This window comes from Macrobrachium nipponense, chromosome 8 (assembly GCF_015104395.2).
Source record: "Macrobrachium nipponense isolate FS-2020 chromosome 8, ASM1510439v2, whole genome shotgun sequence".
NCBI lineage: Eukaryota > Metazoa > Arthropoda > Malacostraca > Decapoda > Palaemonidae > Macrobrachium > Macrobrachium nipponense.
In genome coordinates this window covers 57,454,056-57,471,167 of record NC_087203.1, presented here as the reverse complement: position 1 = coordinate 57,471,167, position 17,112 = coordinate 57,454,056, and the positions used below count along the sequence as shown (strand labels likewise).

The window sequence follows — 17,112 nt, the reverse complement described above, 5'->3', positions numbered from 1 at the left end:
AATTTATATTGACTTTCTTTCATTTTTGAAGTGATTTGTTTCATTTTAGGCATAAAAGGGAGGGCAACTATTTTCTTGTTTTCTTTATTCCATGTACTCTCTACATTCGCTCTGTAAAATATTTTTCTAGCTTTGGTGAGTGCCCTTTTCTGAACCATTCCGGGTATGCTAATGCATCGAAGCTTTTATCGATGTAATTTATTTCTTGCTCTATCTTGCAAGGGTCACACGTTCTCATTGCCCTAAGAAAGAAATAAACCTGTTAGAACCCCTATTTTTATATCATTTCTTCTCTTTTCATACCATTTACTACCGCAAGCTGGCTGGTGTTCTTGCACAGGCTCCAGTGGAGGACTTTTACTACTGAATCATGCCTCTTCTTGTACTGGTTCTGTGCAAGTGCCGGACATTTCCTTGCTATGTGGTTTATGGTCTCGTTGTTCATATTGCACTTCCTGTATATGTTATTTCCATCTACTGTTCTTTGAACATACCTGGATAGGGCCTGATCTTATGCCGCTATTAGCATTCCTTCTGTTTCCTTCTGGAGTTCTCCCCTCTGTAGCCATTGCTATATTTCATCTCTGGCCAGTTCTTTAGTCTGTTCCATGTATTGTCCGTGCACTGGTTTATTGTGCCTTCCTCCGTTCTGTTTGTCATTCTCCTGTCTCTATATATTTCTGGGTTTTCGTCTACTTTTATCAGTCTTTCCTATGCACTCCTTAGCTACTGGTCTTCACTGGTTTTCAGATATTGCCCCAATCCTCTGCTGTCGCTGTTGACACAGTCCTATATGCTTAGTAGTCCTCTCCCTCCTTCCTTTAGTGTTAAGTATAGCCTATCTGTATTTGATATTTGGTGTAGAGTTTTGTGTACTATCTTGTGTTTCCTAGTTTTCTGGCCTATGCTGCCGAGTTCAGCCTTCGTCCACTCCACTTCTCCTGCGCTCTATTTGATTACTGTATTGCCCATGTGTTTATTGTTTTCATATTTTCGGCGTTATCATTATTATAATTATATCATTATTCAAATGTTATTAGTATTATTTTATTATTAACCATCTATATGGCAAATGAAAACTCCAAATAATATTCGATTTTCTCTTCAACTCACCCAATAAATCATGGCTGGAGAGGCGAGCGACACGACCGGCGTGAAGCCAACCATGCATGAAACTCGAATAAAGATAACGTAATCAAAATCTGTTGCCTTAAGTACTTGATGCATAATTCCTCCCAAGTAACGGGTTGTTCAATGAACAGTAAATGTATTACTCCTTGAAGAGGTTAGACAACTGCATAAGCATATCAGTTTCGATAAAACAGAGAATGTCTCGTGGAGGTTGCGTCTAAATGTTCTTTCAAACGATGTTAAATTGAATTGAATATCGAATTTAGGCCAGAGGCCAAGCACTAGGACCTATGAGGTCATTCAGCGCGGGAACAGAAATTGACGGTAAAAGATTTGAAAGGTATAACAGGAGGAAAACCTCACAGTTGCACCATGAATCAATTGTTAAGGGAGCGTGGAAAGTAAAATGGCAGAAAGCGGATATGAAAGGAAGTACAGTAAAAGGAACAAAAGGGGTTGCAGCTAGGGGCCGAAGGTACGCTGCAAAGAACCGTAAGTAATGCGTGCATACAGTACCTTAAACAACATGAAGTGCACTGAAGGCACTACCATCCTACGACGACAGAAGACTTTTTAAATCATTCAATCATCATCTTTAAAATTGGTGTTTATGAGGAACTGTCCCACTAAAGGTAAATCAAAATCTCCTACGTTCAAACGCAAATGTTTCTGACGCAGATCATCACCAAACGTCATTCAAAATTTCTGCGTGTAAACTAGATAAGATTCTTTTAATATAGACAGCACCTAACAGAGAATATGGAAGCTTCCCGCATCTAGATAAATGTTACAATACAGAGAACGCAACCTGAACGTAACATTGATTCTGGACATTTTCCTAAAGGCTTCAAACCCTTTTCGGAAATTATCCGGAATCAAAGTAAACGATCCTTCAACCGAACCAAAAGAAAGAAGCTCAGGATCGGATCAGAGCTTCGCGATCCAGAAAAACATTTCCTCGATATTCTTGCAACCCGACAATAACGACCAATGTTAATTCTAAAAGATAGTCGGGATATCGAAGACAACCGCCACCTGAACGCCTCTAAAAGCAATTACTTTCGGGAGATTAATTACCTCGTAAATCTTACAGGGAAAATGAAAGTTGATCATCCCGAAAATAGCATTTATGGAATTCAGATAAATACAAAAACTCAAAATCATGAGGTGTATGACTAATCGCACGGCTGGTGATAAATCACTCAAGGAATATGGCTTCTAGAAAACAGTGAAGAAATATTTGAAGGTTTATTGGTTCGACATACTTTTTTCTCTCTCAAGTTTTAATCACCTTAGCAATGAGTGACATGCCCGTAACATATGCTATAAATAATATTTACTTTCCTTTACCCCGAACTTCACACATGGAACAATTATCGGCTCCTTCAAAAAATCTGTTTTCAAAAGCAACAATACGCAACAAAGGGAGAAAGCAAACGCAAAATCCACCACATAGATAAGCACCAAGAAAAGCGTGAATATAAACCTGTGTTAAAAATGATGAAGTGCACAAACAACTAAAACTACTTTTGTTTTAAAGTAACCAAATAAGAAACATTTGTCAGCCAAATGACAGCTGGCCCACATCACTCATTGTAATATAAGTACAACTGATGTACTTATGGATGTGATTACACAATCATATGATTTGAAGGTGTAGAAAGAATGGGAGAAAGGTACAAGCTAAAGCCTAATTAGAAATTTAAGCGTTAATCCATTAAAAGTTTAATTCGTTTGAAATGTGGTTGATTTGTTGATAACGAATAACTCTTTGCCTGAGGAAAGACTTGGAATTTTCGCAAGAATGTTACAGCCTTCATTTTATAAAGCAAGTCCATTGTTTTTTCACATCCTCTTGCTTCTGATAGGCTTGAGCTAGTTTAGGACAATAGGTAAAATCCGTGTTAACAGCCTCATGGATGACGGGTATATGTCAAAACAATCTTTATTGTTTCATGATTGTCATCAACATTATTAGTGCAGTTGTTTGTTTGTTTATGAACTCCACCTTCACTAAGCTAAGAGTTTAAAACTATACAAAATAAACTTACTGGAAAATGAACGAGGCAGAATTTCCAGTAATAAACGTGCGCGCGTTTCACATTTATGCCCTACCAACCTGTCATCAAAACACGTCTAAAATACAAATACATCAGATGTACATGATATTAAAAAAATTATGAGGAATCATATCAAAGTTATGCTTGATGGCAATAATGTGGCGCTGAATAAATGGAAATGATCTCTCTCTCTCTCTCTCTCTCTCTCTCTCTCTCTCTCTCTCTCTCTCTCTCTCTCTCTCTCTCAGTTTTCTGAGAGCAGAAAAGTCATAGGTTTGAGCGCTCTCGTCGGGCTTGGTTTCCTCAGTATAAACAAAGATAACTTTCTTTGGGAAGGTTAATTCCAAGCACTCTCAAGGGTCTCCTTATTTGGACTTCACGAATTAACTTACATGCACTTATAGGAATAGTTACTCACGAGAGCGGTCGTCTTTAGAACTACTTAACTTCTAGGCTCCAAGGAGATAACTAGCTCACCCTCCTTAAAAAGAATTGCTCATTAACCCTTGGTAAAGAGGCCATTTGTTTATGCCTTTGCAATTACTCGAGCTTTTCATAGATTTCTTTCGATACCTATACAATTAAGGATGAAACGCGTTCTTATTTTTCTCCAGTTATATATATCACATTCGCCCTAATTAAAAATATTCTGATTCAACACTCTTTCTAACACGTTACTGTCTTTGACACCCATTTACTCGAAAGTAGTATATTCTTAATCTCTTTCCAGAACAATTTTCTCTCTCTCACCGTATTTGTGCGAGTGTGTTTGTCGGTCTTCTGGGCAGCGGCCCTTTATCAGCGGTGGTGAACGAGAGGGCGGAGCCACTGCAGGACCCAGGAACAATAGAGGTAGTCAGGAGGCCAAGAGGCAATAGAGCTGGAGCCCTAGATAACAGGCCCTCTCTCCACTTCACTGACAGTAAACAGCTCCGCTTGACACATTAAATGATTCTTAATTCTCTCGTGATTGAAAAGCAAACGGGACTGTTCTATTTGATTCTTACCGCGTCAAGTGGGATGGTTCTATTTGCTTGTGATTTTTCGTTTGATTAGAATGCGAAGAATCAGGGTGACTGACTGGTACTTTTATTTGATGCACTGAAGGGTAAACTGGCAGCTTTAGTTGATTCATTCCTGGGTAAACTGCGTTTTGTTTTATTTATATTCCACATTAAACTGGTTCTTCGGTTCATTACAGAGTAAACTAGATTTTGTTTAATTCGTACGATAGGTAACCTGTGTCTTATATTTGATTCACCTAGAGTAAATGGTCAATGTAATCGATTCTTTTCAACGGAATATTGTATCTGTTACTCTACGGGAAACTGGCTGCTTTATTTGATACTTTCTGGGTAATATGGCTGTTATATTTCATTCCTTCCAGGGTAAACTGTCTTCTTTGCTCGATTCTTTCCAAGACAAACATTGTTTTACTTGAGTCTTTCTATGGTAAATGTTTTTTTTTATTTTATTCATACCAAATTAAATTGGCTTTTTTTATTGATTCATCCCAAGGTAAACTGGCTATTTGGTTTGATTCTTTCAGGAATAAAAGCTCTCTTTTCTTCGATTCATTCAAAGCTAAACTGGCTATTTTACACAGTTCAAGGGTAAACTGCTTGTTGGATTCATTTTAGAATAAACTGGTAGTTTTATGCTAATCTTTCCATGATTTCAATTTGTAAATACGAAAGAAATATCTGAAACACAAAGGAACACGAAGACATTGTCAATTTAGGAAAATTTTATTAGCGAGCAATAACCCCTTTTACTAAAAAAAAAATGAATAGATGAAAGTTTAAAGACAGATCTTCAACGCGATGGACATCAAAGAAAAAGTTTTCGATGATTGAAAAAAAAAACTCATGACGTCAATGAATCAAGTTGGCGTCCCAACCACCTAGTTAGTATCTAGCAGTCGAGAGGTTCCTAAGACATCAGTAACGCCTCACAGAAGACCTGTCTCTCTCTCCACCTCTCAAGATAAGGAAAGGTTCGTCTCTTATCTTATCGCATTGTAAGCCATAGCAAATAAATACATTTATCGCCATCGAAATTCATCATTCGTATCAGTTATTACCCTACTACTTAACTTAGGCCTATAGGTTATCTATGTGTCATATATACTCAGACACTAATCCCAGTCTATAGTACAGGCCTAAAGTAACTATAAACTCGTGAATAATGAGAAATGTCCAACAAGCTGATGTCCATACCACATAATATTAACAATAATAACAATAAGAAAAACCTCCTCTATGAAACTTGGCTTATCTATTTCCAGACTCAAGGAGATTTTCCTGATGGCGCTGCTGCTATGATGAACAGTTTGTTGACCAAATTGAATTCCAGCGTCACTTTCACAGGGTTCAAATGGAAGTTCTGATAAGAGAGCGCCATCTGTGTACCGTAACTAATCCTTGTGCTATTCTAGATCAACTTCAGTTTTATTTGGGAATCATACTTACCGATAAACTGCCGATTGGAATAAAGGCACAAACGTCATATATTAAGTATATATACACATACATATACATATTTATATTATACATACCTATACATACATTCTGGAACGCAAACAAAAATCATTTAACATACAACCTACCGATAAAATGCAGACCTAGAAGTTAATGACGGATATGTGTGTTTGTAGGAGAGAGAGAGAGAGAGAGAGAGAGAGACTCGTCCACTGTAGACATTGAGGGCTACTCTTCGCTTATCAGCGGATGATAAGATTGGATAATTCCTTTATTAGACAGAGGAGATAAAGGTACAAGTGGCTAACAAATATGAGGCCTTCGTGGTCCAGTTTACCATCACCAGATACCCCAAGATTTTGGTCAAGTCTTATTGGTACTATTATGATGTTTATTAATATACCTTTAATTTTTGTTGTTGTCTTGCTAACTTATTTAGTACAGTTTGCGGTGAGTTTGTACTTGCCTTTGGGCGGAAATAAATATTATTCTTGTACAAACCAACAATGTCACAGACTCGCGAATGAACATGAGATGAAACTAGTTTATGAGAGTCAAGAAAAGATATAGCTAATGAAACTAAACGCACGAGAAAACAAACAAACCAGAACGTACTACAGATATAAAACCTATCTATAGTGATAACATGAAAATCCAACTTGTATCAATAGAGAAAAAATATTTTTAAAAATTGTGAAAGCCACATTGACATCAGACATTTGCAGCATCGCGCTATGGAGACAGTTACATATCGGTCCCAGATAACCACTAAATAATGGGAGGCCTATTTCGACCATTAAATGGGATGGAAGACGTAAGTGGGCCCCTAGAGAGCCATTGGCAGAAATCTGGCAGACTCCGAGACAACAGGCTCTCTCAACAATGCGTGAACGGACGAGGGAAGTTGTAACGTCTGCAGGGTAACGTTATGGCACGCGTGGTCTGGGGAATAATTGCTTATATGGCCTGCAGTCTACTGAGAGAGAGAGAGAGAGGAGAGAGAGAGAGAGAGAGAGAGAGCATGCAACTACAATCCCATCCCATCCCCACCCTTTCTGATTGGCGAAGTTATAGCTCTTGCGGGCGTCGACGTCAAGACAATGGAGGTCATAGAGGGTTCATTTATGAAATATATATGTCAAATGACCAATGCCCTAAACATTTAAACCCCAATGGATAGTATTATACACGGTGAAACAGTGATTCATCTATACTGTTTCGCCGTGTTTAGTACTAGCCCCTGGGGAGTCAAATGTATTTCGCCGTGTTTAGTACTAGCCCGTGGGAGATCAAATGTCCCTACGTGCACTTGATCCCCCAGGGGCTAGTACTAAACACGGGGAAACACATTTGACCCCCAAGGGACAAGTACCAAACACGGCTAAACGGTGTAGACGAATAACTATTTCGCCTTGTTTAGTACTAGCCTCGGGGATCAAATGTTCCTAAGCGAATTGGTTATTTCACATATACCCAAGGGATTTCGTGAAATCCCTGGTTTTCACATATTTCCTGTAACATTATATATATATATATATATATATATATATATATATATATATATATATATATATATATATATGTTACTTTTCCTATCACTTACGACTGCCTACGAAAATATAACAATAATAAATGACGTGGCTTCCTATAGATAGGCAGACAGACGAATGGGAAAAAAGGCAATAATAATAATGAATCACATATGATCACAATTATAGGAAGTACAAATCAACTGCTTTTAATAACACACATCATATAAATGTGCGAAACACCGCTGTACTAATTACACTCCAAGGTAAAAAGTCCTCATTAAGGCAGCCTAAAAAAATATGAAGATAAGAAATAGGCTTACTGTTAGGCCTTGTGCTCTCGGATGATTATTTTTACAGGTAGCGCCATATATCATAACGTGGGGGAAAAAAATAGTGTCTGTCTTTCTGATCCCTTCCGTCTGCCTATCTTTACTCAGATCACAAGGGTGTGTACTCCAAAATCTAAAAGATATCTACTTCAAAACAGAGCCATGAAATAAATTCGCTCTTGGAAGAAAATGAAGATAATTCATTTTCAAACCAGAAGTCTTTCTTCTCCGTCATCAACTTACTTTTGTGTTCAACTCACTTTGTAACCTCCGTTTCGTGCTCTGTAATCATACAAAGACCTTTCTTTCCTCATCACTTCGCATTCGACTTCAGTTCTTACTCATCTACTTCCAATGCCTTCCTCATCATTCATAACCCAAATCCAAATGCATTATCGAGCTGATATCATATTGAAATTCTCGATTATTCTTCAATTTTTTAGGTATGCAATTATGTCATTAATGAGATTCTTTACCCGAATTACTTTGCCATAAACTCCCTTTACATATTTAGAGAGCAAATTCTAATCACTAAGCTTTCAGGTACTGCTCTCACATAACATTCTTACCAAACAAATTGGTTTTATTTCCAAAATATCAAGTCTCTCCTTTTGTATTTATACTTTTCCGTCATCTTTTCAGTCAATGTTCCGGGAATGATCTTCTGAGCAAGGATTGCAAAAATATTTTTCTATGGAATTACCAATTTGCCATCACTTGTCTGGTACTATGCTGTTCCTACTGGTTAAGCTTGCCCACTTTTTCCCTTTTTTTATTCATATAATATTCTTACGCCCATTGGCAATTGCAAGCAGTATCCTTTTGGAGTCACACCTCAAAAGTTTCATGAACTCGAGAGCATTTCATCCACTGGTTCATCTTCACGCAGTTTCAGTTTCTTTGCTTTATTTTCATGGAAAAATCAATTAATGATTACAAGAACATGCCAGGCGCAGAAAAGAAGATTCGTACTGTAAACATCCAAGATAAACAAATATAAATATATAGATATTAGCATAATTATATATATATATATATATATATATATATATATATTATATATATATACATGTACAATATATAAAATACATAACAATATATATCCATATACATATATATACATACCCTACATTAAAATATAAAAATATAAGTGTATATATATACATATATATACCTATATAAAAATAGATACCATATATATACTCATATTTATATATATATATATATAATATATATATAATATAGATATATATATTATGAATAACTTGATCACGAAGTATATAAAACGTGATGCTATGTACAAATAAAGGTTTTTTGCCACTAAAGAAAAAATGAAAAAGCGAGATAGCCGAGTACAGACCGAAAGTACTTGGCTATCTTGCTTTTTCATTTTTTCCTTCGTGGCAAAAAACCTTTATATATATATATATATATATATATATATATATATATATATATATATATAAATAAGTATGTACGTACAATAAACGTGAGAGAGATAGAGAGAGAGAGATGCGTATGGATCGATGGCCGATTCATTTGTTCATTTTTAATAGCGAGTGTGAACTGCCCACCCCCCCCCCCCCAAAAAAACCTAGATACCTACCGCACTTCCATATAACCCATGCAGGGGTGTGGGTGTTACTTTTCCTTCACTGAAAAAAAGTCAGTGTCCATGTGCTCAATAGAGCTTAATGCTCGTTAGTGTGTGCTTTATTATATTAGGGTGAACTTGTGCAACCACGGTCTCTTTCTTGCTTTATATAAGAGGGCTTTCTGTCACGTGATAATGTATACATAATGTACTTATACATAATCCAACATAATTTTCAAAAATAACGTCGAACGAAAGAGCTTTAAGGATTCTATACCGAGGAAAAGGACGTCATGGCAAGTACTTAGCAGACAGGAAGGTGACTCGAGGTCAGCTTTTTGAGGGTAATTTTCTAGCGCAGGCTGGATGCCTTGATTTGTGGGAGACAACAGCGATTGAGTTCTCAAGCTCGATCCCTCGGCCCACGATAAAAGGCAGCTAGCGTCTCTAGAGTCAACAAAATCATACATTTCAAGGAAGATTGACGACCATTTGCGGCCAACCCGAGGGCCGTAATTGTGTTGATCGATGCAATTTGCAACAAACATTACCCTAAAGACTCACAACAAAATATCCCCTCATGAAAACCAATCGGGAAGGTAATAACAATTCTGGTTGATAAATCTTCTCAGATGCGTCGCCCATCGTTTACCTGAAGGATGCTCATTTTGGGTTTTTATTTCCTCCTCTGTCCTCCTTATTTTTTCCTGATTTCCTCGTGACGTATTTCCTCACGGGAAAAGAAATCTTGCCGAGATGACCGGCTATAAAAATACGCTCTCGAATCAAAAAGCCATTTTAGGTCCATTAGGAGACAAATCGCTGCCAAAAGAGGAAGAGCCATTCAATGGATTCTCCTCCTTTCAACGATACTTTGGCCATTTTCAGAAAGAGGTAAATTGTCTAATGACTTCGCCAAGAAAGTAGCCTTTTACGAGCTCTTTCAAAGACGCCTCAGGCCGAGTCTTTTTCCGATGATAAAATCGTTCTTCGTTTCTACAAGGTTCACTTTCAGAATGTAGCAGGTTATTATCCCTTGACTTCGAACAGACCTGGCATTCTGGAGGTCATTCAGAGACGCCGGCCATCTCTCTCTCTCTCTCTCTCTCTCTCTCTCTCTCTCTCTCTCTCTCGTCTGTAAATATTAGGATGTAATGAGTCAATAAAACCAAAAGAGTCCTCTTAATACTTTCTGACCCATACGAAAAAACTATTCTTGCGCTGATGGAAATTGCTTTTAAACCTAAGAAGAAAGTTTGCCTCCAATAGAGTTCTGCGTCTTTGGTTCTGCGTCGGGAAAAAGCAGGACAGAAAGCTAACATCAAATGCAGCAGCAGACATCTAAACATAACCATGAGTTAGGAATGGAAATATCTGAACCTTGTAACCAACATTCTCATAGATTCACCTTTCCCTCGCCTCACAAAAGGAAATAACCAAGAAAGAAGCTGAAGAACTCTAAGTCGTCAGTCTTTCAAAATAAAAATGAAAATTATGAAAATTGTGCTGATCAAACGGCCTGAGCAATATTACGTTGTCTTAAGAGTCACATAGTGGCCTTCAATCCATTAAATGAAATCTCTCGCCGAATTCATACATTTTTAACAAACGAAGTTTCTTAAATGGAATCAGATAGATCAACAACGCATTTTCTAGCAAACAGCTTTCTGATGTCGGTACAGCGGCACTGGGTATTTTCTCTCGGCTTCTGTTTTCCCACCATCATGTCCTTCTAAGAGGCAAGTTTTGGGTTCCTTCGAGACGGGTCCCAGTCTCTGCACAGATTGAGCGATCTGCCTCGAAAACGTCCTCCCTTCTCCCCCAAAAGTTACATCTCTTCTCTCTCGAAAGCAATGATTTCGGGAATTCCTGCCCGAAGTGAATCACAAGTATAACCCTGTCTATTATATCATTACGTCATATTCATTGCTACTCAAACTCACTGCCACTTACAAAAAAAAATTATTTTCTAATATTGCAGCCTGACTCCCATAGGAAGATATCAAATCAATCATCTCCCTCAAACGTAAAAAAAATAAAAATAAAAAATTTACACAAAATGTCCTAAATTAAAATAAAATAGAATTGCTGACATACAGCTATGTGGATATGGCAAGGATAATCAAGTGTGCTCTGTGAATTCATATCTAAAACTTTGTTGTATGAGCGAAACAGTAGTAAGAATAAATATTTCTATTAGAATATTTTAAACACAAGAAATAATGTCAATTTGTAATACATAAAATACGTCTTCTGAAATTCAAATGCAACATCCATGAGACTTTTATCCATACTTTGTCAATGTCAGCTATCAACCATACCAAACTTATTCACAAAACAAATTAGACATACATATACAAAGAAAATATCTATGAGGCAACTAATTTGTATTTAAGTTTGTGGCTGTATCTTTGAGGTCATTCTTAAACATGTTACAAGTACAAGGGGTCTAAATAAAACAGTCCACGACTAATATTAAAATCATACACACATACATACTACGAGCGTGATCTGTGCAAGTAAGCGCCCGTCTTTCACACCATTCCCACGCAAAAAAAAAAAAAAAAAAAAAAAAAAAAAATCATGAATTGTACGTTCGCAACTTAAAATCCTCCCGACAAAAGAAATCCCATCCCAGCAGAAGCCGAATTTGAAAAGAAATAAATTTGCTTTTAAGGCAAATTCCTTTTGCCGTAAGACCTTTCCACGGGGCGACTCCACAAGGAAGGTCTTTACACCCTCAAAGGACAGGAGCCGCCCTTAGGTCTTGAGACCGCCTCCCCTCCCCCCTGGGGGCATCTGCGCCTTATAGAAGGCAGCGATTCTCCAGAAAACAACAAAAGGCAGCGCCCCTTGTCAAAAAGGCGAAAGAGAAAAAATGACGAAGAAAGAAGAGATCTAAGGTGACCGGACGCTCTCGCGCTCAAAGGCGAAATGTACTTTAGGCAAAATACCCTGATGAAAAACCTTTTCTTAAAATGTGAATTCTTTTTCTTCTGAATCTTTTCCAGCTATCTTCCTTTCTAGCTCTTTCGAGACTCAATGACGAAATTTGGATGTCACCGCAGGTTCCCCAAGATTGGGTTCGTTTACTCTGGCCGAGTCATTCACCGTTCTCCCAGTTTCAGTTGGTTACTTACTCTGCTCTGCTCTGCTCTGCTCTGCATCAATGTTATGCTCTGACTGCTGGTTTTCTTCTCCAGGTTCCGTCTTTCTCTTCCATTACAATATATCAAAAAGTTAAAATAAAAATTCAAGTTACTAGGTTCAAAAAGAGACCGTAAAATAATTTCAATACCCCAAATGTTTATTTTTTTTTAGATACTTTTCCCCCTCCTACTCTTTCTATCGTTCATCACAATAATGAACATTATTAGTATTATATTGCAAAAAACCTAATTAGTTGAAAACATCTTATCACTTTTCGGTTTCTAAGCGAAGTAAAAGGGATGTGATAAAAAACTGATAATGTATTGTACCTTGAAATATCTCGTTTCAAAACTTGAAAAGCTAAATGCTTTCTTCATTACAATGATCTAAAAAGTAATTTCTGAAAGTTAGTTTATGAAATAAAATGCTTTCTTTTTATTTTGAATACGAAGAAAATTTACTTTCCGGACATTTCAGAACATTGTTATTTGATTAAATGGCAAGAAAAAAAATAAATCAGACTAAAAAGTACCTCAGGACAAAGAAAGAGAAAAATGGTTTCATACGACAATAAACCTGTTTATTCATTAAAAACAAACCTGGAAGATGATGAGGACAGACCTACGGGTCTGGGAGCAAATGAGGAAGTGCAAAATATAGAATATTTCTACATGAAGGGAAAAAAATAAGTGTTCGGTCATATGACCCGAAAATCTTAAGATTCCCACAACACTCCTGAGAGCTGTATGAACTGCTACTTTGGGGAGGAGATCTTGCAAAAAATGCTTAAATAAATAAATATTAAAATGAAGCGGAGAAAGATACAAACACCGCAGATATGGGAGCAACGGAATACCCACATAAATTGTTAAGTCAATGGACAAACTTCAGTAGTTAAAAGCAGAACTTACACTTGTTTGCAAGCAGCTATTATTAGCATGGCCAAGAGTAACAGTAAGTTTATGTTAATATTTGTCTGGAATACTGACTGACGAGTTGGGTTCATCTCGCTTATCTCTTTGACTTAGGAAAGTGCTAGGAGAGATATGTCGTTAAGCTAACACCTGGTTTGAAGTAAAAATTAAATATAACCTTGAGGGCATTAGCATTTACTTTGCATTAAACTGGCTCGCTGGTATAGTGGTTAGTGTCGTGTATGCCACTCAGATGTCACGGGTTCGCGTCTCCCCTAGGGGTAGGAAAAATCACTGGTTCTGTATCATTATCAGTTACTGCTGCAGTGGGAGGTTGACCGACATTCTTTGGAAGCTTGAATTTCAAGTCAATGGCCCCTGTGAATAGTTTTTGTACTGATAATTAAATAATAATAATAGTAATGATAATAATAATAATAATAATAATAATAATAATAATAATAATAATAATAATAGATCTTACAGTACTCTAGAGAGTGAAAGCATAAAAACAGAAGAAACAAAAGAGTCAGAATAAGCTTGTTTCGTATAACTTGAAGAAGGGATTGGACAGATGTAGGAACTTGAAATAATGCTATAGGTATTGGCGCATCGCGAAAAGTCTGCTGAAATGAAGTAATTCATCCCTTCTCAGGCCAGAGATGTAAGGCTTGAATCACTGGCCAGGTTCAAGCCGAATTCTAATTATAGTAGTATCTAGCAATTCTACCGGAACCTTTCCATGGCAAGTGCATGAAACATGTTTCTCGCACCGCTACGAAAGGAGACCCGTTGTTTCTGGACATACTATATTAGCCTAGGGCCCTAGACCATATGAGGGACTGTCTGCTTCGTTGGACGAATGCATGACCTTGACACAACACCGTGGGAACAAGCCATACACGCATTCACACTGATATATCTTGCGATTTAAATTATATGCTAGAGAGAGAGAGAGAGAGAATAGCAAACATTCCTCCTTGCACTTCAGCCATAACACTTCGCCGAGAAAGCTATGGACCATATACAAGCAACCTTAATCAAGGATGTCATCTCAATTCTAGGTCTAGGAAATAACAGCAACATTTCCGTTCAGAACTGTCCGGAGCCGTTGACAAGTGAAGTCGTCAATGCAAAGCCACTATACATAATCGTTGGCTACTTGTCTAGATTTCATTTTCCAGAAGCAAACACCTCTTTCCCATTTGTTCTCACCATTCTTCACTTATGTCATTATCACGAATGTTCTAATTTGAATACTTGATCAAATTATACACAGCTCTGCATAGTTCTGTTCTTTTATGACTGTGGTTGGACGCTATCATCATCGTCATCGTATATTTCTTGTTTACAATAAGATCATCATTATCGCTAATACGTTACGTTTCCTGTTGTGCAAATTCCATAGATGACCTGACGAGGTCAAAGAATGACATTTCAAAATTCTGTACAGCCAGTTTTATTATCCTTCCAATTCTGCTTTCAAAACTATGGCCAAGATTATTCTTAAAGAGATCTTAATCACACCATCGGCTCCTCGGGCCTCCCCGTGACCCATTACCGTTCATACCAGACGTCAAAAGCCTGTTTCCATCAAATTTATTTAGAGGAACGAGGTTAGAATCCCGACGCCCTGCAGAAAAACCCATGTTGCGAAAATGTGAATGAGTCTCTCGCCAGAACACAAAGCTACACCCTTGATAGTTTCTTCAAAAGAAAACTATTGAGATGGCTATTTGTCTGTTCGTCCGCACTTTTTCTGTCTGCTCTCAGATCTTAAAAACCACTGAGGCTAGAGAGCTGTAAATTGGTATGTTGATCATCCAGCCTCCAATCATCAAACATACCAAATTACAGCCCTCTGAGTTCAGTAGCGTTTATTTTATTTAGGGTTAGATTTATCCGTGGTACGTGCGTCTGGCACGCTATAGGTGTCAACAACACAAGCTGGGAGTCTCATACAGCATTTTACACTGAGCAGAAAACTCGATTGATTACTTCTGCCCAATCATTAATTGTCATACATGATCTAACTGAACCTTTACCACCACTGTATTTGCCTTATGTTTTGCCTGTGCATGTACATGGATCTTGGTTTAAATAGATAATATACAGGCGGTCCCCGGGTTACAGGAGTTCCATTCCCAGCAGGGGGTTGTAAGCCGAAAATCGCCTTGACCCAAATCATCATAAATATAATGGGAAAAAATAACAACAGCACTGTAAGTCCAGGTTACAGTGCTGTAAAGCAGCTTAACAGTGCAATGAGGCAAGTTCCTGAAGTCCAGAATGACTTAACCCGAACTTGATGTAAGCCAGGGAATGCCTGTAATCCATTGCACTGTTGTTCTCATCAAGTCTTTACTTTGATGATTAAATTTAAAGTTTCCTATCTCGAGGTAAATCTTCGGCAGTATGCCTGTGTCATTATCATTCATATTTGTACACAGAACCTACAGGTTGCATGCCTTCTATCCTATAGTTTGTGTTTGATCTAATTCTGCTTAATGAAGTAAAGTATACTCCCGGCCATTCGCACCCCCACCCCAAGTAAAAGACAGAAAATCAAACATTCAAGAGGGCTTTTATTTTATTATTATTAGATTTTATTTAGTATAGTAGTTTATCGAGAATAGTCATCACCACTGTCATCATCTTATTATTATTGTTTTGTTTCCTTTAAAACTGTATTCACCTTATAAATAAGAGGATATGAATTAGTTTTTTGTTAATGTAGTTGTTGTTGTAATACTGAAATCAAATTAAATAAAAGAAAAAACGTTGTTACAGAAGAGCTACAAGACTAAGAACGTTTTCATCTCCTACTTTGAAACGACTCGTGGAAATGCTTAAAATATAATTTCAAATGTCAAATGAAAATAAGGCGAAATACTCTGTCTCGATGAGTACAGGCGCTGAAATGACGTCGAAGATTCCGACTGTAAAAACAAAGGCAATTTATTTCACGAAACTTATGATGTATAACACAGTAAAACTGTATACTACAACGACATTGATAACTGTCCCATATGATGCGTACACAACACACACATACACACACACACACACACACACACAAAGAGAGAGAGAGGAGAAGAGAGAGAGAGAGAGAGAAATATCGTAAGCCATGGCAGCTTCGTTGTAAGGCCTAGTGGTGCCGAACTAGACGGTTGTTTTGGCGGGGGAGGGGGATATGTAGACAGAATTAATGGGACTTTAAATTCGCGATTTCCAAGTGATACCACATGGAGAACAATAATATGATATGATATATAATGGCTTAACACTAGAAGACGGACAGCATAAGTTACAATATTAAAAAAAAACACAAAGTGAAAGCATTCTGAAACCAGACGCTTGCACCTCCACTTGAAAACAACACCAACCAAAGTGTGCTCTATTCTTTTCTTATTTTTTCTTTTACCCCTACGACCGGACCTCTCTTTTTCTTCTCTCTTTCTATTCCGTGGCACTTTTGGGTGCCCAAATGCCACCCGACACCCACCATCGTGAGTGCCCATTCATCATACTCATCGTATGCCCTGACGCATAATATCCCCTTTCACGTCTCATAATGAGGAGTTAGGTTGATTTTTCTCAGGGAGGTGGAGGTCCGTGTGCGTCGAGCGCGCGAGTTTGCGCTTCTGTCTGATTCATTTCTATTCATCTTCCACTCGAATATACTAAAGCTTCTCTTGATTATTTTGTCCCGGGTCGTATTCTGGTCAGACTGGAATAGCAGAGGAGTTGTGTGGACTCTGGCTACCGTAATATTGTGTTACCATCATTACTCCACAATTGCAGTGTGGAGCAAAATACTGTTATTGCCGTAACAATTACCGAGCTTTGACCTTTCGTCAAATCGACATATTTTCTTTTTTAAATAAAAAGAAAAAACTTCGAAACTGGCAACGCAATAGGG

The 17,112-nt window shown here is 37.6% G+C and overlaps 1 long non-coding RNA gene across 1 annotated transcript in view; it reads right to left on the bottom strand.

Moving 5' to 3' along the window:
- Positions 1-17,112, bottom strand: part of LOC135223268 (uncharacterized) — a 75,782-nt gene that overhangs the window by 31,918 nt on the left and 26,752 nt on the right. The window lies entirely within an intron of this gene.